This window comes from Protopterus annectens, chromosome 6.part0 (genome assembly GCF_019279795.1).
Source record: "Protopterus annectens isolate FY-2018-M chromosome 6.part0, PAN1.0, whole genome shotgun sequence".
Lineage (NCBI taxonomy): Eukaryota > Metazoa > Chordata > Ceratodontiformes > Protopteridae > Protopterus > Protopterus annectens.
This window is the reverse complement of record NC_056737.1, coordinates 1,728,696,974-1,728,724,218: the sequence shown is the minus strand read 5'-3', so window position 1 is coordinate 1,728,724,218 and position 27,245 is coordinate 1,728,696,974. Positions and strand designations below refer to the sequence as shown.

Here is a 27,245-nt window from a genome sequence, read left to right as displayed (position 1 = left end):
AAGCAAAGAAATGACACATTTTACTTATGCTACAAAATGTGAACTTTCTAATCTCCAAGTCCAACATACTTCAAATTAACAGATATGTTCTTACTACCAGCTAATCTAGGAAGAGAATTATTTATTATACATCCCATTGATTGGTTTGTCCTCCAGTCAGTCAGTACTCAACAACTTCTTTTGGAGTTTCCTCAATGCACATATAAGCACACCAATTATGATGTATGCCAATGTAGTAAGTACATCCACTCTCTCACACACACACAAATTCACTTATGTGCCAAAAAAAGCAGCCTCCTGTAAAGCAAAAAGCATCTGCCCCTGTCCCCCAACACTGCTAACAACTATTCCACTTTTCCACTTACAAGGAAGTCCAAGAGGTAAGGCTGGTTGGCAGGACTGACCATTCATTGGGGTGATGGAGGGACTGCATCTCTGACCTATCAAGATGATATCCTTTGCAGAACAAATGGTATAGTAAGACAGCACTGTTAAAGACAAATTGACACAGTAAGAATGTTTTCTCTTATCTAACAGGGGACCCTCCTTGATGGGTTTTGTGGTTGAGTAGAATCCTAAGCAGTAAAACAACCAGCGTGGAAGTAGCTGGAACACTACACCACAACCAGCAAGATAGTACCAGAGATCACAAGTTGGAAAGCAACTCCATGGCCAAGGAAGTCTGTACAGGAAAGAGAGAGAAGCCAGAAGGGTTGTGATGACAAAGGCTATGGGTATACTAGTCAGGACCACTGGGATAGACAGTAGTGTAGAGAGTCCAAGGGTCCTCTCAATGATCGTACCCCCCCCCCCGAGAGCAAAGTAAGATGAATTATGTATTCAGACACCACAGAGAGAACCCCACACACACACACACACACACACACACACAGAGCAAAACAACTCTCAGTAGAGTGACAGTCCATCATTCCTGCAATGCCTTACTCTACATTACTAGGATGGAGGCCTAACACCTCAGAAACAGTGGGAAGCAGGAATCCCTAGTGGAGCATGGAAGATAAACCTGCTGCAGGCCCATGAAAACTGGGGACAGACAAGGTGAAGCCACTAAGAATACATAATGCATACAGTTGAACTGCAGTACCACTAAGCAGGACGAAAGCAGCAGAGGCAAGAGTACTGAACCTTTAGTTATGCACTTACCATAACGATAGATGTATGTTTTCCATCTCGCCTACATTCATAACTGATGGGCTCGGTGCTGAGAATTGGCTCCGACTCGGCCGATACACTAGCATGAAGTCTCTCACTGGCTGGGCCAACCCCCTTATCCCAGGATGCACCACGCCCAAACCCCCAGATCTTGTTTGCCCCACAACAACTCACTCACATGAGCCACTCCAACTGTACAATTGAGTTTCCTCCAGATCCAACAGGTAGGGGGAAGGAGGGCGGGTACGTACGAATGTAGGCGAGATGGATCACATACATCTATCGTTATGGTAAGTACATAACTAAAAGATGTAATGTGATCCTATCTCACCTACATTCATAACTGATGGGACAGCGTCCCTAGCACCTAGATCCTGGGAGGCTCACTGGAAGACACTCAAGAGCACTGTGGAACCAAAGGACGCCCGACCTCTAGAGGCCACGTCCAGTTTGTAATGAGAAATAAAAGTATGTGGAGAAGCCCAAGTGGCCACTGCACATATCTCATCCACCGACAGTCTGGCGTGGAAAGCCACAGAAGTAGCCATACCCTAGTAGAATGAACGCTAACTGGAAATGGAAGGTCCCTTCCTGTTGATGCATAAATAAATGAAACACAATCCCTAATCCACCTAGCAATAGTGGTCTTAGTTACTGCTTTGCCAATCCTGTTATCTGCAAAGGCCACAAACAACTGGTCTGATTTCCTCTGCTGCTGTGTCCTATCCAAGTAAAACCTCAGTTGTCTATGCACATCCAACTGATGAAGTCTGTATTCTGCCTTGTTGGAAACATTTGGAAAGAAAACTGGTAGCTCTATAGATTGCTGCAGGCAAAGAGCAGAAGAAACTTTCGGAAGAAAAGACGGGTTTAGTCTTAGAGATGCTCTATCCTTGTGAAAGATCAGATAAGGGGGCTTAACAGAGAGGGCTTGAAGCTCCGAATCTCTTCTGGCTGATGTAATAGCTACCAAGAAGGCAGTCTTCCAAGATAAGAACTTTTGCTCACAAGTGGCTGCCGGCTCGAAGGGATGAGACGTCAAGGCTCCTAAAACTACATTCAAATCCCATGGCAAAACAGGTTGTGACACCGGGGGGCAAAGCAACCAAACTCCCTTAAGAAAGGCCTTACACAACTTACGACTCACGAGTGAAGGCTCAAAGGCAACATGATAATTAGAAATCGCTGCTAATTGGACTTTAAGCGTGGAGACAGCGGAACCCTGTCTAAAGAGAGTTGCCAAAAAATCTAATACTGCGGACACCGGGGCTGTCATGGGGTCAAGGTTGTGCTGCTGGGCCCAAATGGCAAACCTTTTCCATTTATTAGTATATATCTCCTTAGTGGAAGCTCTGTGAGAAGAAGACAGAATCCGGACCACCTCAGGCGAAAGGATATGCTGTCTGACTAAGGTCGGAAGTGGAGCAGCCAAGCCGTTAGCTTGAGAGTTCGCAGTGATGGACAGGATGGTTCAAGGCACGTGGCAGGATCACGAAACCCACTTACACATCAATGTCCTGGAGATGAGGGCAGTGCTTCTAGCGTTGCAGGCACTTCACAGCTCTCTTCCCAAGGGAAGAGTCAGGAGGTCTGGAACTGGGTCCAGAATCCAAGGATCCTTCACTGCATACTTCCGAAGGAAAGGAAACCAAACTTGGCGGGGCCAGTGTAGTGTGATCAAAATCATGCTGCTTCCCAAGCAGATCGCCTTCTGAATCACCTTTAGCAGTAGTGGGACCGGAGGAAAGGCATAGAGTAGACCGGAGGGCCAATTGTGGACTAGAGCGTCCCTGGGATACCCCCCCCTGGGGGGGGAATCAGGGAGAAGAAATTGCTGCACTTCGTGTTCCAGGGGCTGGCGAAAAGGTCGCAACAGGGGAACCCCCACTTGGAGAAGATCCGAGCCGCTACTCGGTCATTTAGAGACCACTCGTGAGGCATCAGAATAACTCTGCTCAGCCTGTCTGCTATCACATTGGACTTCCCGGAATGTGCGTTGCCACTAGAAATCTCTGGCAAGGGATCACCCAGTTCCAAACTCTCATGACTTCTCTGCAAAGAGGATAAGACCTGGTTCTTCCCTGCTTGTTCAGGTACCATACTACCGTCACATTGTCTGAGAAGATTGCGATAGTACCCTTGGGAAGAGAGCTGTGAAGTGCCTGCAACGCTAGAAGCACTGCCCTCATCTCCAGGACATTGATGTGTAAGTGGGTTTCGTGATCCTGCCACGTGCCTTGAACCATCCTGTCCAGATAATGCACCCCCCCCTATCTGGGAGGCGTCTGTGGTCACTGTGGCAATGGGGGAGGGGGGGCAGAATGAAAATCTCGCCGGCAGGTATCCGTAATGAGAATCGGGTAGGACAAGGGCAGATCTTGGTACGACCACTGGGTCGACAGGAGCCATTGGAGAATTCGCATGTGCAATCTTGACAGAGGGACCAGAAGAATGGCGGCCGCCATCGACCCCAAAAGCTGAAGGACCATCCTGGCTGGGGCTTTGTTTCAGGGTAGTAAGGCTAGAACTTGGTTCTGTAGTATCTTTATCCTCTCTGTTGGAAGGAATGCTCGCATCTCGACAGAGTCTAGCTCTGCGCCTATAAAGGCAACACGCTGTGATGGCAGCAATACAGACTTTTCCCAGTTAAATGTAATTCCTAATAGATGTCCCAATTCGATGGTAGCACTCACGGCTTGAATAAGATGATGCCTGGTGGGGGCGGTGAGGAGCCAGTCGTCTAGATACGGAAACACCTGGAATCCCAGACGTCTCAGGTGAGCCGTCACCACTGCCAGACATTTGGTAAACACCCTGGGGGCTGTGGTGAGACCAAAGGGCAGGGCTCGGAAATGGAAGTGACTGGCTCCTAGGCGGAAGCGTAAATGTATCCTGGACGCCCTGTTTATCTTGATGTGATAATAGGCATCCTTGAGATCGATGGAGCACATCCATACTCCTTTTTCCAGCAATGGGAAAATGGATTGCAACGTGACCATCCGGAACTTGGACTTCTTTACGAAGTGGTTTAGGTGGCTGAGGTCCAGAATGGGTCTCAAGTCCCCTGTTCTTTTCGGCACCAAAAATAATTCGAGTAAGTTCCTAATCCGGTCTGGTCTGCATGGACTGGCTGGATGACCCCCTTTCCGAGCAGCTTTGCGACCTCTATGGCTGCTTGATCCCGTTGACTGGGTGGCACATCCGGGATTTTCCTTAATGGTGGAGGGGGACGGATAAAGGGAATGGTGTCACCTCCGGTGATGATACGAAGCACCCACTGATCCTGAATGATGGAACCCCAGGCCCTTGGATGCTCCGAAAATCGACCCCTAACTGGCTCCAGAGACGCACGGTCGGGCAGTCCCTCAGGAACGCTGGAAGGAGGCACCACGAAAGGATTCGCGGTCTCCTGTGTTGCGGGGGCCTCCGCCACCTCTAGGGCGACGTCTTCCAGAATAATTCCCCCCTCTGCCTCTGGAAGGGGGGTCACTCTGATGGGCAGGGAAAGACTTTTGGGACTTTCTGAACCACATCTTTCCTCCCCTCTGTGCCTTGGGATAAGGTCTCGAAGGGAGCGAAAAACAGGACCCAGCGGCAGACAAAGTCTTACCCTCCTGCTCGCATCTAGTGAGTGTGTCTTTCACCTTGGGTCCAAACGGAGAGGACCCATCGAATGGAGAGTCTGTGAAAGAAGACTTGAAAGCCTCCGCAAAGTGACACAAGCGCATCCAGGCTTGCCTCCTAAGGGCTACGCCCGAACTCGCTGCCCTACTCGCCCCTTCGGCTGCATACGATATGAGCCTCAAGGACGAGTTAACAATCGACGAAAGGGTAGACAGCTGGGCGTTGACAGAATGCGTCAACCAACAGGGTATCTCCCAACTTCCTTTATGAGATCCCTTTGTAGCCTCGTAAAATGACACAAATAATTCAGCGACCGCAGGGTAGAGGTCGCTGAAGTTAGGGTACGCTTCCCATACCTATCCATGCTCCTGGACTCCTTGTTAGGAGGATGGATAGACGTAGATGCCTCTGCCACATCCTGCTGGGTGGCAGACGCCACCACCATAGCATCCACTGGGACTCCCTTGGTTAGAAACTCCTTGCCAGGGGGTGTGGATAAAAATTTGTTGGGGCGAGAAGGAACTGGCTCCACAGAGTCAGGGTGTTCCCACACCCTTCGACAAATAAGGTCCAGTAATTCATCGAAGGGTGGAGACACCCAGGAGGCGGGAGGGTTGGGCTCTAAAGGCCTCGAGGAAGATGGACTCCTCCGCGGAAGGGGTTTTGGATGGCCAGTCGCCCCTCTGTCTCAAGATCTCCAGGACATCGGAGAACGAGAGATTGTCAGAGGACGACTTCGGGGACCCTTTCCGCATCATCAAGGTCGGTGTCCGAGGTGACAGGCTCATCTGGGGAGTCTATGTGCTTTCTCTTGCACAACTTTTTCCTGGGGGGCTCTTCAGGCAAAGACTCTGAAGGCTCCTTGGAAAAAGGGGGACCACACATGGAGGAATCCTCAGGCCTCGGAGCCGTGCTGTCCGAAGACAGGGAGGCACCAGAAGCTCTAATCGCCATGTCTAGAGAAGGAGTCGCAGATTCCAGTGAAGTCACTAGAGATTTGTCTAGCGCACTCCTCATAGCCTCGAAGGTGGGTCCACCAGAATCTGAAGAAAGGCACGCCTGCGAGACCATTACCGGTGGCGGGTTCTCCCTAGCCAAAGCACCAAGGGGGAGACTCGGGGCCGAAACCAGAAGCCCCGAGAAATCCCCCTCGGGCTCGGGCTCGGCCGAGGACACCCGAGAACCGAAACCCCTGGAAGGAACAGAAAAGATTGGAGCTGAAGACTGTGCCGACAGACTAGCAGTGGGTCTCGGAACAGACTCGGGAACCTCACCTGATTCTGTGAACCTCGTCTCCGACGACACCAGGGTTGTCGGAGGATGAAGAAAAGAATCAAAATGGTTGGCTCCGGCCGCTGGGCTGGAGCTGAAAATAATTTAGATAAGACAGGTGACTGGAGGAGCCTCTGGACCACCCTATCTAAATCTGAAAGCCGGGAGGACCTGGTGGAAACAGACGGGGGGAGAGAAACTCTTTCTACCGGCACCGAGGCAATGCTGGAATGTCGACTCCTAATCGGCTCCGGAAGGATCGGAGCCGAGGAAGACTCGATTAGAACAGACACCCCCTTCGGAGCCGATGGTTCAGGAGTCGAAGAAACCGACCCTGGAGCCGAAACACTCACCTGCGGCTCCGAGACCAATGGAGCCGAGGAAAACCCAGATTGTAATTCTCTATCCTGCGGCTCCGAGACCAATGGAGCCGAGGAAGGAGACCGAGACTTAGATAGTCTCTCCTGCGGCTCAAAGACTATTGGGGCTGAGGAAGAAGACCCAGACATAGATCCTCTATCCTGCGGCTCCAAGATCAGTGGAGCCGAGGAAGAGGACAAAGATTTAGTTCTCTTTTCAGGCGGCTCCGACGGACTTGTCGGAGCTGAAGACTTCTTTTTCTTTGATTTTGAAGAGGGAGAAGAAGATATAGCTTCCTCAAAGGCTGGTTTTATTAAACCTTTCAAGATCAACTTATTTTTCATCTCTTGAAGTACACGGGAGGAAAAGGCATGGCAAACACTGCAACATTCTTGCAAGTGTTTAGCCCCTAAGCAATAAACACAGATGGCATGGCCATCTGTTAATGACATTTTATAGCCACATTTCGAACATTTTTTAAAGCCTGACGGCTTATGCTCTTTTTCTATGCCAGACATGACCCACAAAACAGAAGGAAGGGAAGGGAGGGAAGAGCTCTAACTAAAATGCTCGACAAGAAATAGGGCAAAGGCCCTCTAACTCAAACGGGCCTAGCCCGCCAAACAGAAGGAATCACACAACACCAAAAACAAACACAGCCAATCACAGGGTAGTACAGACGAAGATAGCTATTAAAATAGCTGTTTCGTTATAAAAATTTTAAGCTAAGAGCAAAAACGACCCAAAAAGGCCAGAAAAAAAGGGTACTTAGCCACAGCCAAGTCGAGACCACGTCGTTACTTCAGAAGCGGCAAACGAGATCTGGGGGTTTGGGCGTGGTGCATCCTGGGATAAGGGGGTTGGGCCCAGCCAATGACAGACTTCGTGCTAGTGTATCGGCAGAGTCAGAGCCGATTCTCGGCTCCGAGCCCATCAGTTATGAATGTAGGCGAGATAGGATCGCATTACATCAAGTAGTTCAAGTCCCCTGACTGGGAAGATCACCACTAGGAGACAGAACACAACCTTCCTAAGGGAAACGGTTGCTTAAACAGCTGTGAACTGATCCTCAATCCAGCACCGATCCTTTGCACTTAAACTATACAGCAAAAGTCCATAATCTTTCTGAGGCCTACAGAAGTGAACCATATGGTACAAGGCACTGCTTCACCAATACAGAAACGGCCTCAACATGAACCCGAGAGACACTTTTGTGCATCTTGGACCTTCTCTTATTCAAGCCGGAAAGTCAGTGGAACTAAGCAGCCGCAGGGGAAGAAAACTACAGTTGTGTTTTTGTTTGTGTCTTTCGGCTTTTCCCAGTTACGGGTCGCCACAGCGGAACTCCGGTCCGCTAATGATTGGTAGTTGAGTTTTCCGTGCAGAGTTACCAGCCCTGATGCACAACCTTCAAGAAGGTACGCCCATTCATGCATGTCTCCACGCAGAAGACGCTCTAGCTGAGAATTGAACCAGACAGCATTTTACTGTGAGGCGACAATGCTACCGCAGCACCACCACCATGGGTCTACAGTTGTGTAATAATTTAAAATAACAGCAGATGTCCTACTGATCACTGTTAATGTACTCCAAACATATGGGTTTTTGCCACTGACATCCAGCTAGGGTACCAAAGTCTAAACCTTGTATTAGTCACATGTCTGACATGGACCTCAAACCATGAGTGTGGGAGCACTAAAAGCAGAAAGTCTGAGTCTAAATCCTCAAATTATGTTCAAGCCAGCGGCCTGAAGACATCTAGGAAGACAGTTGTCAGGGTAGGGGAGGAAAACAGGAGAAAAAGGAAACTCAGAAGCTGCCAACCAGGGTAGGAGAGTAAAAGGAAGGAAAAAGAGGAAATGAAGGGAGAAGGTGGTTAAGAAGGAATACTACAGCAGTAGTCATCAGGGCATCTACTCTTATGGTAAATTCTTGCACAAATGTACTATATGTCCAGACTAAAATCTCTGTTGCAGTATTCCAAACAGATGTGAGATTCCTAAAGCCTATGGGAGAAGTTGGGACAGCTGAGAAACCAGAAAGAAGTGACCTGGCAAAAGAAGCTCTGGATTGAGGAAAAGGCATCTACTCTAATGCTTAGTGAAAGTGTGCACCGAACACCAGGTAGCTGCTCCAGAATTAGACTGGAATCGACTCCCTTCTAGAAGAAGCCACTGCTCTAGGAGAATGAGCTTTTGGAAAAGAGGGCAGAGATCTGCAATGGTGACCACTGCTCTAGGAGAATGAGTTTTGGAAAAGAGGGCAAAGATTTGCAATGGTGAATATAGCAAAAGGAGATGGACCTTGAAATCCAGCTAGCAATAGTTTGCTTGCCTCCTGGCTGGACCAGCTTAAAGTCTAGGAAGGAAAATAGCTGGTCTGACTTATGAATAAACAGCCCTGCACAGGTAAAATCTGAGCTGTGTGCATTCAAAGAATGTAGAATTCTTTCTCCCCCTTTCTAGGGGTTGGGAAAGAAATAAAGCAAGTTGATGGCTTAATCGAAGGACATCTCATTTACCACTTTAGGCATGAAGGAAGGACAGACTCCCAGGGGTACACTTTCCTTATGGAAAATAAGGAAGGGGGTAGCCATAAGCGCCTGCAGCTCTGAGACCAGTGTAGTAGAAGTGAGAGCTACCAATAGAATAGTTTTCCAGATGCAGAATTTGAGAGTGGAGATTGTCAGTTCAGAGGGAGGCAGAGTGAGCTTCTCCAGCACATACTTGAAATCACAAGGGCAAGGCCCAGGTGTTCTGGGAGAATTTAAGTGCAGCAGTAAAGCTGATGTTTCATCCTCAAGCATGGACATAATAGGAGGAATAAGGGGAAGATGGGCTGAAAGGCAGGCTTTAACAGAGTGTACGACAAACTGCATTTCATTAGCTCCTTCACACAAACAAGATAAAACAAGAGGAACTTCACATTTTAATGGGTCCTTGACACTATAGTAAAAATATCTGATTTGACTATGTAGGATTTTCAGGTAGTGGGTCTCCTTCCCTCCTAAAAAATCTCAAGCACATCCTCAAAAAACTGGTGTCTGGAAGGGATCTGAATCCTAATCCTATCATCCATATAGTTAGGTTGAAGGATGATAGGTTGGGATGAAGCAGAGAGCTCTTCTGTTGTGTGATCACATCCACTTTGTAGGGTTAGACTGTGGTGACTGTTTCTTGGCTAACAGATAGGGAATGGGGAACCAATGCTGCTTTGGCCAACAGGGAGTCACCAACACAATTTTTTTCCTTCTTTCTGGATTCTGAGTAAAACGTTTGAGAGCAGATGCAGTGGAGGGAAGGGATAAAGAAACCTTCCCCATCCACTGGAAAGGCAATGTATTTTTCCACAAATCCTTATGCAAAAAAGGGGGAGCTGTTTTGTTTTTCAAGGTGAAAACTTTATCTGTAGTGTACATCAGTTGTGGACTGTCTAGGAAGATCCGTTTGCCCAGCATTCATTAGTGAAAGTCTTAGACCTGCTGAGGGAGTCTACTAAGACACTGTCCTAGAAAGGAATGTACAATGCTTGAAGGGACATGTTCTCCTTGACAGTCAGGTCACAAGCAATCTGGATCAACTAGCATAGTTGGTACATCTTGTCCCGCCTTGCTTGTTTTTGTACCACATAGCTGTTGTGTTGTCTGTGAACATGTTTTGAGGTATTCATTTCCATAGAAAGGCTAAGACTTGTAGGGCCTGAATGACAGCTCTAAACTTCTTCAGGTTGATGTGCTCTGTCTTTAGATTGGGTTGCCAGCAACTCTGGACCTTCAGAGCCCCTCTCCATGGCCCCAAGCATTGTCAGATGCATCTGTGTGCAGTTTTTCTCGGAGCCAGCATCCTGAAGGGCATACCTGGACTGAGCTTCACCTGTGATACCCATGAAAGAAACTCCCTCTTTAGACATAGTGAGAGGTACCTGTGTGCCCACTGTGTCCGTGTCCAGTGTGTGCGCATATTATATATATATATACATACACACACACATATATATATATATGTGTGTTTTGAGATCCTGCATTTTTCAAGTACCACTGTATTTTCCTCACATGCAGCTTGGCTAATGGTCGCACTGACATGGTTGCCACCATGTAACCTAGTGGTCTGAGAATCTCCACTGCTGAGTAGACATGTAACTCAGTAAGATAGACAGGAAGCAACTTGTGAGGCTCTGCACCTTTGCCTGGGATAAGGAGGTCTGCATCCTAAGAAAAGTAGTTCTCGCTTGGGCTGTAGTGAGGACTTTTTGAAATGGACAGTGAACCTCAGCCGCAGAAAAAGGGTAAAGGTAAACGATGTGCAGTAATAGAATCTGAGGCGAGGATGCCTGGATTAGCAAATTGTCTAGGTAAGGGAATATCTGTATTCCCAGAGTTTTGCAAAGGGCTATATAACCATAGATAGAACTCTGAGTGAAGTAAAAAGCCTGAAGGGCAAAGCAGAAAAAAATGAAAATGTTACGAGCCAGTAGAGAACCTCAGAAATTTCCTACAAGATGGGTGCTTGGGTATATATAGGTACACATCCTCCAGGCCCAAAGATATCAGAAAGGCTTGTGTAAGGATAAGGTGAAGAAGTGTGTACAGAGAGCATTTTGAAAGTGGATAGCTTGACGAATGTGTTGATAGGAGAAAGGTCCATCACAGGTCCTCCACTACCCTTTTTGTGGTACCAGGAACAGCCTAGAGCAGAACTCTCTCAAAACTGAGGAAGAAGTGGCTCTATTGTGTCTTGGGTAACTAAGTACTGTAAGATGGGTGAAAGATACAACTGGTTGTGGGGGGTGGGTGGAATGCCTTTCAAAGGGAGGGAGTTTGTCCAGGACATTCTGTAACCTCGCTTAATTATGGTGAGGAAGGAGTGTGAAAAACTAAATCCCTGGATACAATGACAGGCCATGGAATTAGCTTGCAAATGGGAACTCCCAGAATGGGCAGGACAACCTTCCTAACACATCAGCTTTTCTGCTCCACCAGAAAGAAGAGTGGGGGATCATAATCGCACCCACAAGCAGACACGGCATGACCCTAAGAAGTCTCATTTGAGGATATGGAAATCCCCCCAGTCACTTGATGAGAAGACAGAGGCTGGGAAGGAGGAGAACCCAAAAAGGAACAAAGAAAATTACAGTTCTGCAAATAAACTTGTCATAACAAAAGATGTTTGAATAAATCACTGTTGCAGTAGCCTAAGCTTTACAGGTTATATCCTGCTAAGGATATAACTGGCCAGCTTCTGAACATTTAAGGCACCTTCCATGTGTCATAATTATACAGCTGCTCTTGACCCTTACAGTAAAGTCAATGGTTAGGGCTCCAAACCTTCAGAGCTTTCTTGCCGCAATGTAAAAGAGGTTAGGGCTCAGCTAGTTAGGTTTATGAAAGAAATGGAAATCGTAGGAAAAAAGGGGGAAAAAATGTCCACACTCTAGCATAAAACAGTAAACAGAAAATGGTGAAGGGAGGGTATTCCTACTAAAGCAGTGACCTACTGAAACATCTACTGCTAAGGGAAGTTAATTTACACAACTGTATTATGTTCATCATTGGATCACTTTTACAGTAGCCTAAGCTATATGGTTAATTACCACAGTTTAGAAAGAAAAGGAGGAGGAAGAAGGGTCAGAATCCAGGATCCCCTAGAAAATAGGTTCATAGGTGCATACTAGGCTACGGAACACTGAAGACTTTATAAAACCTGGCCTAGCATCCCATATGTATCCCACAAGTTTGTGTGCCTTACAGGTTATTTTACAGGGTATATGTATTTACAACCTGCTTCTATCCATTTGAAATAGACTTGCTAGACTTGGGTATTGGGGCATTTTTCCAACTTCCCATTCACTTGCCCCGGTTTCTCTTGTACAGGTTTAGGGAAAGCTCAACTTCACAGTTCCAGAGAAGGGGAATTCTGAGAGACATACAGTGGATATAAAAAGTTTACACACCTCTTTTAAAATGCCAGGTTTTTGTGATATAAAACAATGCAACCACAATAAATTATTTCAAAACTTTTCCACCTTTAATGTGACCTATAACCTGTACAATTCAACTGAAAAACAAACAAATCTGTTAGGGGAAAAATATAAAAAATAAAAAAACGTACAATACGCTGGTTGTATAAGTGTGCACACCCTTAAACTAATACTTTGTTGAAGCACCTTTTGATTTAATTACAGCATTCCGCCTTCTTGGTTAGACACCTGCCATCAATTAGAGAGACTCCGATTAACCCCAAATAAAGTTTAGCTGTCCTAGTAGGATTTTCCTGATATTTACTCAGTTGCCTGCTACAGCAAAAGCCATGGTTCGCAGAGAGCTTACAAAGCATCAAACGGATCTTATTGCTGAAAGGCATCAGTCCAGGAGAAGGGTACAAAAAAAATTTCCACAGCATTGGATATACCATGTAACACAGAGAAGACAGTCATAAAAAAAGTGGAGAAAATATGGGATAACAGTGACGGTGTAAAGAAAATATAGTTGTGTACACTTACCATAAATGCAGATGTTAGAGTGTATTCACGGTTGCAGTCATCACACCTGGGTTACCTGCCTGCAGGTAGCCCTCAGTCAGCCCGAATACCAGAGACTTAGTATTTCTGCGTCAGATGCTGTCACTTCTTCCTTGACGTCAGGGGTATAAAAACAGGCAGCAGACGCCATTACATCAGATTTTCTTGCCCCAAATGTCAGTATCCCCCAAATAGGGAGCTAGGATATGGTGGGGAAAACACCACCAGTAAAAAGTAAATACCAATACCAGTAGGAATAGCCGTAGAGAGGAGAGATAGAGAGAGACAGAGAGAAAACCAGGGGGCTGGAGGGAGGAAAACCAGGACTGCAACAGTGAATACACTTGAACATCTGCATTTATGGTAAGTGTACACAACTGTACTATGTTCTTCGTGTTTCACTGTTGCAGTCATCACACTTGGGTTGATTCCCAAAGCTGAGGAAGGGTGGAGGCAGTCAAGAAGAGTTAGGGCTGGCTAATAGGCCTTGCAAGACTGCTGTAGCAAAACCTGCCCCGGATTTTGAAAAGATAAGCAGGTGGTACTGTGCTTGGTGAAGGTGTGTACAGTACTCCAGGTAGCAGCTTCCAGGATGTCTCTGGTAGGGACTACCCTAAGAAATGCTGTAGAGGTAGATGTAGCCCTAGTGTATGTGTTCTGACCCCGGGAGGGGTTGGTTTTCCATGGTGCTTGTAGCAGAAATGGATGTAGTGTGTTGTCCATTTGGAAATAGTTTGTTTTGAAATGGCCTTGCCCTCTGCCCCTGTTGCAAAGCTGATTAGAAACTGGTCAGATTTTCTGAAAGGCTTAGTCCTATCAAGACAAAATCTGAGCTGTCTGTGCACGACGAAAGAGTGCAGTATCCTTTTCCCTTTATTTTGAGGATTAGGGAAGAAGTATTGGCAAATGGATGGATTGGTTGAGAGCCACACTGGACACCACTTTAGGCATAAAGGAAGGGTTAGTCCTGAGGGAAACCCTGTCAGTCTGGAAAATAATGAAGGGTTCCACAGCCATCAGTGCTTGTAACTCAGACACTCTTCTAGCTGAAGTGATGGCTAGAAGCAAGGCTGTTTTCCAAGAGAGGAATTTTAACTCTGCTGAAGCAGCAGGTTCAAAAAGGGGAAGCGTGAGCTTTTCCAGTACAAAGTTAAGGTCCCAAGCAGGGGTGTGTGCTCTCCTTGGTGGCCTTAAATTATTTGCCCCTCTCAGGAACTGTTTGAGACGGTGAGAGAATAGAGGTGGCTAAGTATTGTAATGAGCTAAGATGGCAGAGGTATGGATCTTAATGGAGGAAAAGGATAGGCCTCTGTGGAGTAGTTCTGCTAGGTAATCCAGGATTAGAGGTAAGGAGGGGCAGTGCTGTCTCCTTCCCTTTAGACTGAATCCAAGAACAATACCTTTTCCACTTTTCAGCATAGGATTTCCTTGTACTGGGCCTTCTGGCTTCAAGGATGCCATCCAGCACCTGCATGCTTAGAGTTGCTGGTGTAGCATTTAAGGAATAAGCCAGGTTGCAAGATTTAGGGTTTGCAATTGCATATGCAAAATCAGTCCCTCCTGCTGAGAAAGCAGAGTTGGGGTCTGGTGTAGTTGCCAGGGGGCACCATTGTCAGGCTGCGCAGGAGTGGGTACCAGTGCTGGCGTGGTCAGTCTGGGACAATCAGAATTATCCTTGGCCTGTCTTGTTTTATCTTGAGTAATACTCGAGAGAAGTGTCAGAGGGAGAAAGGCATAAATTGAGAGGTTTTCCCATTGAAAGGATAGGGCATTCACTTTCCAGGCCCTGCTGTGAGGGCTCCTGGTGCAGAATTTGCTTAGCTGGTGGTTGTAGGGGGAGGCAAAGAGATTCACCTCTGGGGTCCCCCATTTCTGAATCGGAAGGTTGAAGGTGCTGGGCTCCAATTTCCACTCATGTGGGTCTAGAAGATTTCTGCTCAAGTCATCTGCCGGTGAGTTTTGTTTGCCTGGCAGGAATTGAGCTTGCAGATGGACTTGAATGTCCAAGGCAGTGTTCCACAGGGCCATGGCTAACCTGCAGAGTGGGTAAGATTGGGTTCCCCCCTGCTTGTTGATGTGCCACACAACTGTGTTGTTGTCTGCTTTTATCAGCAGCTGTCCTGGCAAGAGTAGGTATCTGAAAGCTGTCAGGGCATTCTGTACAGCTAGCATCTCTTTTTGGTTGATGTGCAGATGAATTTGACTTGGGCTCCAGTGGCTCTGAATACATTTGCCAGCTATGTGAGCCCTCCATGCAGAGTCTGTGGTCAGGGTCTGGACAGCGTGGGGTTGAGTAAAAGGCAGTCCTTTGTTGTGGTTGCATGATTCTGCCCACCAAGGAACTCTGTCCTTGTAATAAGGTATGATAGGAATGACTGTTTCCAGCTCCTGAGAATGTTGGCACAAAGACTTTTTAAGTACCACTGAAGTTTCCTCATATGCAGTCGTGCATATGGGATTAGCAGTATACATGAGGCCATGAACCCTAGGGCTTGCAGTATTTTTCTTGCAGATAGCTGGGTTCTGGTGGCCATTTGTTTGAAGTAGTCTGTCAGACAGACCTGTTTTTCTGAAGTGAGGAATGCCATCTAGGAAGTTTTGTCCAAGCTTGCTCCCAGGAATACAATTTTTTGACGGGGTACCAGTTGTGATTTCTTTTCGTTGATGGTGTACCCCAATGAAGTGAGAAGGCTTTTTACAAATGCCAGGTGCTGAAGCAGCAATTCCTGGCTGTCCGCCTGAATCAGGCAGTCGTCAAAGTATGGGTAAATTTGGATATTTCTCTGCCTGCAGTATGCAATGGCTGGAGCCAGACAATTTGTGAATACCCTGGGCACAGTAGATAAGCCAAAGGGAAGTGCAGAGAACTGATAAATGCATAGACCCTGGCCTGAAACGTAGATACTTCCTGCATGACTCCCTTATGGGGATGTGCAGATAGGCTTCTTTTAAGTCTAAGGTGGCTAACCAGTCATCCTTGGCCAACATAGGGAGAAGCTGATGCAGGGTAAGCATCTTGAATTTTGGTACCACCAGGAAGGTGTTGAGAATTGAAAGATCCAGGATTGGGCACCAAGAGCCCTCTTCCCTGGGTACCAGGAAGAGTCTGGAGTAGAATCCTTGACCCCTCTCTGTTCTACCGGAACAGGCTGAATAGCTCTGATGTTGAGCAGGGAAAATACTTGGTTTTGAGCTTCTGCCCACTGGTTTGGAGAAAGGTCTGGAAACCCACTTGGGGTTGGCAGTGAATGGAAATAAAATGTGTACCCCTGGGATACAATGTTGAGGACCCACTGGACCTGAGTGATGGACATCCAGTTTTTGGCATGAAGGGCAAGTTTTCCTCCTAGGGGCACAAGCAATTGGGCAGGGCTGGGAAACAGAGTGAAGTCATTGCGAGTTTTTTTCCATTAGGAGGTGGCTTACCACTCCCTGCTTTAGGGGTGGGGGCACTCCATTGCTTAGATCTCTGCCTGAGACTGTAGTCTAGGTGGTCTGTTTCCCCTGGGTCTTGTTTGGGACGGCCCGGAGGGGGCTGGAAATGACCAGTGTTTTGAAGGGCAATGCCTACTGAATCTAGGAGGTTGCACTTGTAGGAATTCTTTAACAGTCTGCACAGATTTAGCTTTTTCTTCCATCTTTTTAAGAACCTCTTCTGCTTTGGTACCAAACAAACAGTCCTTATTCAAAGGAGCGTCTAGTAATTTAGATTTGATATGATATGGCAAGGTCTGCTCCTTCAGCCAAGCATGTCTTCTCAGTACAGAGCCAGTGACTGCTGCCCTGCAAGATGCTTCTAGGGCATCAAAGCCACACTGCAAAATATGCTTACTAACTTGGTTTGCAGAGTGCATACGCTTCTGAAATTCTTTATTTTCTGCACAATCTGGAAAAGTTACCACTTTTTGTTTAATAAGTTCCATAATATGTTGCTGGTATTTCAGCATGTGAAACTGGTAATTCAAAGCCCTGATAACAAGATTTGCAGAGGTATATTACCTTCTTACCCAATCTGTCCAAAGTGGAATCCCTGTCCGAAGGGGTGGGATTTTTGGGTGTAGTAGCCTTAATACCTTTGGGCCCCTGGGAAATTATCTCTGGGTCAGAAGTAGGATTCTTGAAAAGAAACTTGTGAGTATCAGCTACTCTGTAGTACCGGTCTGGTTTCCTAGGGGCAGGAGGTAAAGTGTCTGGAGTAAGACTGAATTCCATGAAAGCATCTACAACATCCAGGACAGGGGGTATAGCTAAAGCCTGTGCTGAGGCAACTCTAAAAATTCTCAGAATCTCTTTTTGGACTGAGGATAGTCTTGGCATTCCCAATGGAAATGCTCTCAAAGTATGTAAGGTTTCACCAAAAGAAAAATCCTCTGGAGGGGAGGCAGAAGGAATAGATTCCTCTGCATCTGAATCCTCACAGGCGGATAAGGGCATGTCTTCATAATCAAAAAGGGCAGAGTCATTGGACTCCTGGTCTGTAGAAGCTGAAGGGGACTGGATTCTGTCTCTTTGCAGGGGAAGGCTGGCTTTCCCTAATCAGCATAATAAGGTCTTCAGCCATTCTATGCCTTTGTTTTTGTGGCATGGATGCCTGAGTATGCGCCTTGGTCGTTGGGTTTCTAGGCGTAGTGCGTACTCTCGGCCTAAGAAACTCGGTAGTTTTGGTTAAAAATGAAGTCGTCGGTTTGTTTTGAACATCGTTAAGAGTGAAAAACTGCCTCAGAAGCTGGTGCCTGCACAGCGGCTCTGGACCCATTCAAGGTAGAAACAGCTGGCTCCATAGTCGAAGAAACATCTCACGGCTTACCGGACTCTGAATGGGTCTCAGCAGAGGCCTGCGAGTCCATTGAAGCGGGCATCAGGGGCTGCAAAGGCGTCTCACTGAGTACCGGCGGACTGGCGACTAGCTTAACGTAAGAGTTGTCGGCAGGTCTGCCGATCTCCTTACTTTTTTTGGACGATCGGTAGTCGGATGGCTTACCAAAGCCATTTCAGAATATGGAGATCAACAGCGAAAGAATTTAGCGACAAAGAGAGCCCGACTATGAATGGTTCGGGCATTAAATAAGGCACAAAACCAACAGCGAGGGATATTGTGGTCTGGGCCTAAACAGGTGACGTAGTAAGAATGAAAATCTCTGTGAGGTATTTGCTTTCCACAGGCAATACAATTGTTAACGTTTTCTGACACCGGCTAGAGGAAGAAAAAAGGATCCCCAAAGGGGTACTTAGCTTTAGAAGGCTTCAGGATTATTCAACTCAAAAACAAAAAATTCAGGTAGCGGCCGACTGCCACTTGCAAACTGCTTCAGGCTCCTCCTCGGCAAGAAAGACTGATGTAATGGCGTCGGTTGCCTGTTTTTATACCCCTAATGACCTGACGTCAAGGAACAAGTGACATAATCTGACGCAGAAATACTAAGTCTCTAGTATTCGGGCCGACTGAGGGCTACCTGTAGGCAGATAACCCAAGTGTGATGACTGCAACAGTGAAACACGAAGAACATCTGGACGTCTCTCCAAAGTTGATGAAAAGACTAGACTAAAACTGGTCAGGGTGGCTGCCAAAAGACCTAAAGCAACACTGAAGGAGCTGCAGGAATTTCTGGCAAGTACTGGTTGTGTACTACATGTGACAACAATCTCCCATATTCTCCATATGTCTGGGCTAGGCTTGCAAGATGGAAGCCTTTTCTTACACAGAAAAACATCCAGGCCTGGCTAAAATTTGCAAATCAATACATCGAGTCTCCCAAAAGCACGTGGAGAAAATGTGTTATGGTCTGATGAGACAAAGGTTGAATTTTTTTGCCACAATTCCAAAAGGTACGTTTGGTGCAAAAACAACACTTCGCAACACCAAAAGAACACCATCCCCACGGTGAAGCATGGTGGTGGCAGTATCATGCTTTGGGGTTGCTTTTCTTCAGCTGGAACTGGGGCTTTAGTCAAAGTGGAGGGAATTATGAACAGTTTCAAATACAAGTCACTTTTGACCCAAAACCTTCAGGCATCTGCTAGAAAGCTGGAGATGAAGAGGAATTTCACCTTTCAACATGACAATGACCCCAAGCATACATCCAAATCAACAAAAGAATGGCTTCACCTGAAGAAAATTAAAGTTTTGGAATGGCTCACCAGAGCCCAGACCTAAATCCAATAGAAAATCTTTGGGGTTACCTGAAGAGGGCTGTGCACAAGAGATGTCCTCACAATCTGACAGATTTGGAGCGCACTTGCAAGGAAGAGTGGGCAAATATTGCCAAGTCAAGATGTGCCATGCTGATAGACTCCTACCCAAGAAGACTGAATGTTGTAATTAAATCAAAAGGTGCTTATCAGTTTAAGGGTGTGCACACGCAACAAAGTATTAGTTTAAGGGTGTGCACACTTATGCAACCAGCGTACTGTACGTTTTTTAGTTTTTATATTTTTCCCCTAACAGATTTGTTTTCAATTGAATTGTACAGGTTTATAGGTCACATCAAAGGTGGGAAAAGTTTTGAAATAATTTATTGCCTCATAGGTTGGTACTAGGCTATCAGCCCTAGGGCCTATACAAGCCTAGCCATAACAATTCCCTGGCTATTTCTTCCCACACTATTTACTTCCCTGGACCCCTGTCTAGCAGGGCAACTGACGTGATCCCCGGGGTGAATTTCCTTTCTCCCATCCAATCGTCAAGGTTCCTTTTGAAGAGGACCAAAGAGGCACTCTGCTTGACATGTATGGGCAATCTATTCCAGAGTCTGGGGAGTCTCTGGGTCAAGAACCTATCCCTCCAGCATGTTTTGTTTATTGTGATGACAGGGTTTAGATCCCTGGAGCATGTGGCTCTGAGGGACTTGGATTTCTTTAAGTGTAGCATGTCCAACAGCTCTGGATTTGACATGGCCTTGTATGTTAAGCAAAGATCGCCTCTGAGTAGACGATATGCGACAGAGTATAGCTGGAGTTTTTTAAGGCGGTCAGCGTAGGGCATCTGCTTTAGGCCTGTGATTCTTTTAGTGAGGTATTTCTGTGGCCTTTCCAGTTGTTGCAGATGTCTTGAGAGGTACATACCAAACGGGGCATTGTATTCTATAATGGGTCTAATGAGGGATGAGTACAGTGGGACAATGACCTCCTTTTTTCTTGATGAAAAGCCCTTAGTGATGAGGTATGCCACATAGAAGGATTTCCTGACTGTTGTGGCGATGTGGTTATCAAAGGTGAGACCACTGTCCACCTGTGTCCCTAAGTCTCTTATCAAACTTTCGGTGTTTAGTGTATTGCCACCTAGTTGGTAATTCACGGATACATATTTTTTCCCAAAGGGGATAACTATACATTTCTTGGCATTGAGCTTGAGCCCATGGCTCTGACACCAAGCATCTGTTTCTGTAAGGCCCTTTTGTAGAGTATCCACATCATTTATCACATTTCATTTTTTTTATATCACAATAATCTGACATTTTAACAGGGGTGTGTAAACTTTTTATATCCACTGTATCTGTCCCTCCATGTCCTACTTCTGTCTCAAGCAAAAGTTTAAATCCCTAGCTTGAGTAATTCTGATCCTATTAATTTTGTGGCTGTGCAAGTCAGAGCGGCATGAAAGGATGCCAGACATAGATCACCTTTCAACAGTCCATAGGAAACAAGAGTACAAAGATAAGCCTTTGAGAAGATTTGAATAGGACATGCTGTTTATAACTTTGTGGGAAGCCTCTGTGGACATTCCTGTTGTTGCATATGTCTGGTCAGGTGCATACCAAAGGGGGCACTGTACTCTATGGATGAGATGAGGGCAGAATGCAGTAGAACAATGACCTCTTTTGACACATGCCATGCCCTGGCTTGTAAGTTGAGCAACACAGAATGACATTCTTACTACCTTAGACACATGTTATTCAAAAGCCAGGATTATCATCTAAATATAAACCCACATACCCGACTACTGGTTTTACTCTTAGGAGTATGCTATCGATTAGGTAATTTCCTATGGTGGCTGACTTCTCAAAGGATACTATTATACATTTTTTGGCATTGACTCATTTGTCTGTGTTAGTTTCTTGGACAGATTCTACTGCTGCTCCTAATTTACAATCATCTGCAGAGGCCCTTGACGATGGCTTTGACTTCTGAGAAGTAGATGCCAAAAAGGAAAGGGCCCAGCACAGAGCCCAGAGGGACTCTGCTACTGCCTGTCCTCTTTGTGGAGATTTTCTCCCCTACCTTCCTGGGTCCTATCAGAGATAACTTATGGGTTTATGCTTATAGCCATGGATTTGTTTACAAAAGAGTGGGATATTGTATGAAATGTCTTAACCAAGTCAAGGTACTTAGTATGCATCATTTTGTCCTTATCTGCTTACTTGGTGACTTTCTCAAGGTCATTAACCAGACTGAGTAGGCAGGATCTGCCCTTGATGAAATCAGACTGGATTAGATCCAGTGTTTGAAGGTATTCTGTGTCCTTATTAATCCTTTCCAGAGGTTTTCTATGTCCTTATTAGTCACTTTCCATGACCGTTCTTTCCATGGCTTTGCATATCAGATTAGTCAGACTTCTGGATTTGTAGTTCCCTGGGTCTGATGATGCACCACTCATGTACAGGGATGACCACTGCAGTTCTCCATTCATATAGCACAAATCCTATCTGGATGCTATGGTTAAACAGCGACTCCAGTGGTCCTGACAGGTCATGTTTCAGGCTATTTAGGAGGCATCCTAGAGATATTACTGGGGTCCATCAATGCAGTGTTTTTTGGCCTTAGACAGTACACCTAGGACCTAAATGGGGCTATGTTTGATGCCATTTCCTGAGGGGTAGCTGGAGGAGAGAGGGGGTAAAATTGGAGTTGAATTTATGGGACAGCAGATTTGCTACATCTTATGGCTCCATGTAGGTGGTCCCATTTGCAATCAATCAGTTCTGCTCACTGCTCTGTAGTGCCTCTGAGGTTTCAGACATAGCTAAAGAAAACCTTGTGGTTGTTCTTTGCCTGGGAGGCTATATTTACCTCAAATTTGGCTTTAGTAGACAATTTGCTCTCTTAGTTGTTTGTTTACATTGCTGACAGTGTTTTTATCATGCTGGGAGTAGCATTTCCTTGTCTTGGCTATGACTTTTTTTCCCTTTTGTTGTACTACCTGTTTTTGTTTCCACCAGGGTGGTTTGTTTTTTGAATTAGTTCTGGGTTTATCTGTGGTGGGCACAGCTGTTTCAGTGCATTTACTGACATGACTGTACAAGGTTCCTGTGAATAATTCAGCACAGGCATCTGTATTCTCAGGGTTTGTGGGGGTGGGGGTTGAAACTTTGACAAGTTTTCACTTAGTAAAGGTAGTCTGCTTTGAATAGCTCCTAAATGTCAAGGGATTACCCGGGGTCACAGAAAGTACAGTTGTGTACACTTACAATAAATGTAGATGTTTGAGTGTATTCACTGTTGCAGTCATCACATTTGGGTTATCTGCTTGCAGTAGCGCTCAGTCAGCCTGATTATCAAGGTCTTGGGTCATGCGTCAGTTGCTGTCTCATCTTCCATGACGTCAGGTAGTCAGGGGTATAAAAGCATGCAGCCGACGCCATTACATCAGTTTTTTCTTGCCCCAGATGTCAGGTGCCCCCCTAATGGGAAGCAATTAAATATAAATAAATATATATATATATATATATATATATATATATATCTACACACACACATACACACAAGGTTATACCTCTAACAAAAAAGCAAATACACCAAAAAGCTTTTAAGCATAGTAAAGGAGCACAGAGGTATAGCCAAAAGAAGTCAGGGGGCTGGAGGGAGGGAGGGTAACCAGGACTACAACAGTGAATACACTCTTAACATCTACATCTATGGTAAGTGTACACAACTGTACTATGTTCTTCATGTTTCACTGTTGCAGTCATGACATTTGGGTAAATTCCCAAAGCTTAGGATGGGAGGAGGAATTCAGATAGCATTAGGGACAGCTATAAGGCCCTGCAAGACTGCAGTGGCAAAGTCAGCCCTAGATTTAGGGAAAATTGGCAAATGGTAATGCTTTGCTTGGTGAAGGTATGTACAGAACTCCAGGTAGCAGCTTCTAGGATGTTGCTGGTAGGGACACCCCTAAGAAAGGCTGTAGAGGTAGATGCAACCCTGGTTGAATGGGATCTAATCCCCTGTGGGATAGGTTTTTCATGGTGCTTATAGCAAAAATGAATGCAATGGCCTATCCATTTATTTATTTTACATTTGTTGACCGGGAAAGCCCGACTGGACACAGGTCCATTTTCAGTGGAGGCCCGGCAAGAAAAGCTCCACTTAAAAAACAATCTAACAAATAACATTTTATGAATTACAACACTTTCTCCTAAATGCATCCAATATTATACAAGAACATATTTTACATTTCTTCACAGATGTATGTATAGATACAATTACTGTATTCTAGAAGTATACCACTTGTATGTAGGAATATGTTTAACTGTCTTCAGAGATGTATAAGTAGATACGAACAGACTAGAACATCGTTAATTAAGAATTCATATACAGAGGTAAGGCAGTATTAGGTGATCCTTGGTAGAATCATTGTATCACTGCAAATGTAGTGGATTAGCCTGGGGAGTCACATGGGCATAGCCAGTTGTTAAAGTAGTGGGTTTTGAGTAGTTTTTAAATTGTGGAGCAGAACCTGTAGAAGTTGTGTTTTGGAAGCGAATTCCAGACTTTTGCTATAGAACAGGCAAAAAGAGATTTGCTAGCCTCATTCCTATGTTTGATGACATTTATGTGATTTTGGTCTGTTGACCTTAAGGCTTGGGTGGTGGTGTAGGGTTGTATTACGTCTTGTAAAATGAATCAGAACCAAAAACTGTAGTTTCCTGCGCCAAAGTATCTCCACCAATAAAGCATGACACAAATCCAAAACAACAGTAGTAGGAGACACCAAGGCAAATAAAAAATGTAGAAACGTTTATTAAAATAAATAAAAGTGCACAATGAGAGCTTTCAGGCAAACAAGCCCTTCCTCAGATCATATGAGGAAGGGCATATTTGCCTGAAAGTGCTCATTGTGCACTTTATTTTAATAAAAGTTTCTACATTTTTTACTTGCCTTGGTGTCTCCTACTACTGTTTTTTTGGTCTTGTAAAATGGGGATTTTATTTGGGAGATAATATAGTTTGTGGGCTTTGGAGAGTTGAGTGGTAAGTAATTGAGGCAGTTCAAGCCAGTTGAGCTGTTTGAGGGAAATATAGTGGTGGGCTCTATTAGAGGCACCTGTGGCAAATTTGGCAATCTTGTTGTAGCAAGATGCCATTTTGCTTTGTTCGCTGTGGGGAAGATTAGTCAGGATTGGGGAGGCATACAGTAGGGTGGATAACAGATGGGTTCTGGCGATAGTGGCTTTGGTACAATTGATCTTGAATCGCTTATTCCTATACAAAAGACCTAGCTTTTTGTGAACTTTTTTGATTGTTTGGGCTATGTGTATATCAGATTTGAGTTTATCGATTACTGCTGCTATGAGTTTAGTGTGCGCTGTTGGGGTGATTGAGGTATTGTCCTTGGAGTTAATGATGAAGTCATTGCATTGAGTGCAGGGGATCTACCTGGGCTGAAGAGAATTAGTTTTGTTTTTCTGGGATGGAGTAAAGGTTTTATGGTAGAAAACCATGCTTCAGCCAGAGTGAAGCTGTGTTGTGTTATTGTTTGTAGCTTGCTTAGGGTAGGGGCAGCACAAATGATATTGTAATCAGCATATTGTACTATAGAGGCAGAAGGAGAGGAAGCAGCTATCTGATTTGTAAATATGGAGAATAGTAAGGGACCAAGAATGGAGCCTTGAGGGACTCCAAAAGATACAGGTAGAAGGGAGGATAGTTGGCCCTGCCATAGAACTGTTTGCTGTCGGCTTGATAAACAGCTTCTGAACAATGATATAGTGAGAGAGTTTAGGCTGAGGGTAGAGTTTTGAGAAGTATACTGTGGTTGACCATGTCAAAGGCCTTGGATAAGTTTAAGAAAACAGAGGACACAAGAAGTCCGTTGTTTCTGTAGGTGTTGATTATGTTGGTACAGGATAAAAGAGCTGTTGTGGTACTATGGGAGGGACAAAATCCATGTTGTGATGCTGATATAAGTTTATTTTCTAGAAGGTATTGCATTAGTTGTGTATATACTACTCTTTCAAGTATTTTTGATAGGGGTGATAAAAATGCAATTGGCCAGTAGTTGGTGAGCTTAAGGGAGTTTCCACCTTTGTGGAGTGGAATAATATGAGATATCTTCCAAAGGTTAGGTACTTTACATTCAGATATGGATCTGTTAATGAGGATAGACACAGGGTAAGATATTTATTTATTATTTATTTCAGTTTGACTACTGGGGAGGTCCACTGGACTTGGGGGCCCATTTTCAGTGGAGGCCCGGGGAGAAAAGCTCCACAGAAACAACAATTTTAATTACAAGAAAGAGTTCAGACACGAACATTACAATTAACAGGTGGCTACAAAATAGTCTACAATACCAATATCAGATTGCTAAATTAACAAAAGTATTAACAGTTTCAGTTAAGTTCAGCAGGAAAAGATAGGCATATTGTATAAAATGCAAAGAAAAAATTAAAAACTTTAACGTTTAGAAGCTTATGCAATTAGTATTTTAGAAGAGGTGAGGAAGGTAAGGAGATTCGCCTGGGTAGCTTAAGCATATAGTGCAAAAATGCTTTAGTAGCTTATACATTTAGTATTTTAGGAGAGGTTAGAAGAGGATTAGGAAGGTATAGAGGTTAGCCTGGAGAGAAGGGGTAGGATAGTTGGACTGGTGTAGGTTGAAGAGTGCAGTTGCATATCCTATTTAGATAAAGGTGAGAATAAAGTTGGGTTTTGAAGTTGTCTAGGTTGTTGCTGGATCTTAGAGAGGTGGGAAGGGCATTCCATTTTTTAGCTAGGGTAAAGGATAAGAGAAGTTGACCTGCTGGGCGCTTTGGTTTTTGTACTGTGATCCAGTTTTGGTGAGATCTAAGGGATCTGAGGGGGGTATAGGGTTGAAGAATAGTTAGTAGGATGGAAAACTAATTTATGGGCTGTGGTGAGTTGGAGAAAGTTAAGATGATTGGGGAGTTCAAGCCAGTTTAGAGAGTGAAGGGAGGTGCAGTGATGAGAGGAGGATTTGGATTTAGTGGCAAATTTGGAGATTTTGTTGTAGCATTGTTCCAGTTTGGAGGTAAGAGTAGATGATAGATTAGTGAGCAGAGGAGCGCCATATAGTAGAGAGGGAAGGAGGTAAGCAGAGGCAAGGGTTATAGCCTAGTGGAAGGGGACAGAAAGTGGTTGTTTCTATACAGTAACCCATGGTTTATATGTGTTTTTTGATGTTTAGCTGAATATGAGTATTGGATTTGAGCTGGTCATCAACTGTAACACCAAGAAGTTTAGTGGAGGTTACTATTTCAATCGTGGAGTTGTTAAGGCTGGTTATTTGGAAAGAGTTTTTATCAAGAGATGAGGATTTGGAGGGGGAGAAGAGCAGGATCTTAGTTTTGCTGGCATTTAGGGAGAGGTGATTTTGGAACATCCAGTTTTCAGTGGTTGAAAATGCTGTTTGGGTTAGAGCTTGGAGCTCTGTTAGGTTCAGGGCTTGGCAGATCAGAGTGGAATCATCAGCGTATTGCACAATTGTGGTGTTGGGGATGGCTTTATGAAAGTTGTTAATAAAGATATTGAATAGTAATGGGCCAAGAATGGAACCTTGAGGTACTCCGGTAGGGGTAGGAAGGAAGGTAGATGTTGCTTGGCCCCATTTCACAACTTGGGACCTGTTTGAAAGGTAGTTAGAGAACCAGCAAAGAGCTTTTTGGCTAAGGTTGAGGTCAGAGAGATAGTTTAGAAGGAGGGAGTGGGAGATGGTGTCAAAAGCTTTGGATAGGTCTAGTAGAACGGATGATACTAAGTTACCGGAGTCATGTGCAGAGTTCACAGAATGAAGGAAGGCGAGAAGGGCGGTGTTAGTACTGTGTCCTGGGCAGAAGCCATGCTGGGTAGGAGAGAGTTGTTGGTGTTCAGTAAGGAAAGGCATGAGCTGTAGGTGGATACATTTTTCTAGGATTTTGGACATAGGGGAGAGGATGGCAATGGGACGGAAACTGGAGACATTACAATTTTTGCCCCCTTTGTGAAATGGAAGGATGAAAGCAAAACGCCAGAGTTTGGGTACACAGGATTCGAGTAGAGACCTATTTATTAGAATGCTGATCGGTATAGCAATGGAGTCAGAAGCTATCTTTATGAAGGAGGATGGGATGTTATCAGGGGCACTG

At 45.2% G+C, this 27,245-nt stretch overlaps 1 protein-coding gene across 1 annotated transcript in view; it reads right to left on the bottom strand.

Moving 5' to 3' along the window:
• ZC3H15 (zinc finger CCCH-type containing 15) overlaps positions 1-27,245 on the bottom strand; it is a gene marked incomplete in the record, with an annotated part of 1,627,349 nt that overhangs the window by 552,438 nt on the left and 1,047,666 nt on the right.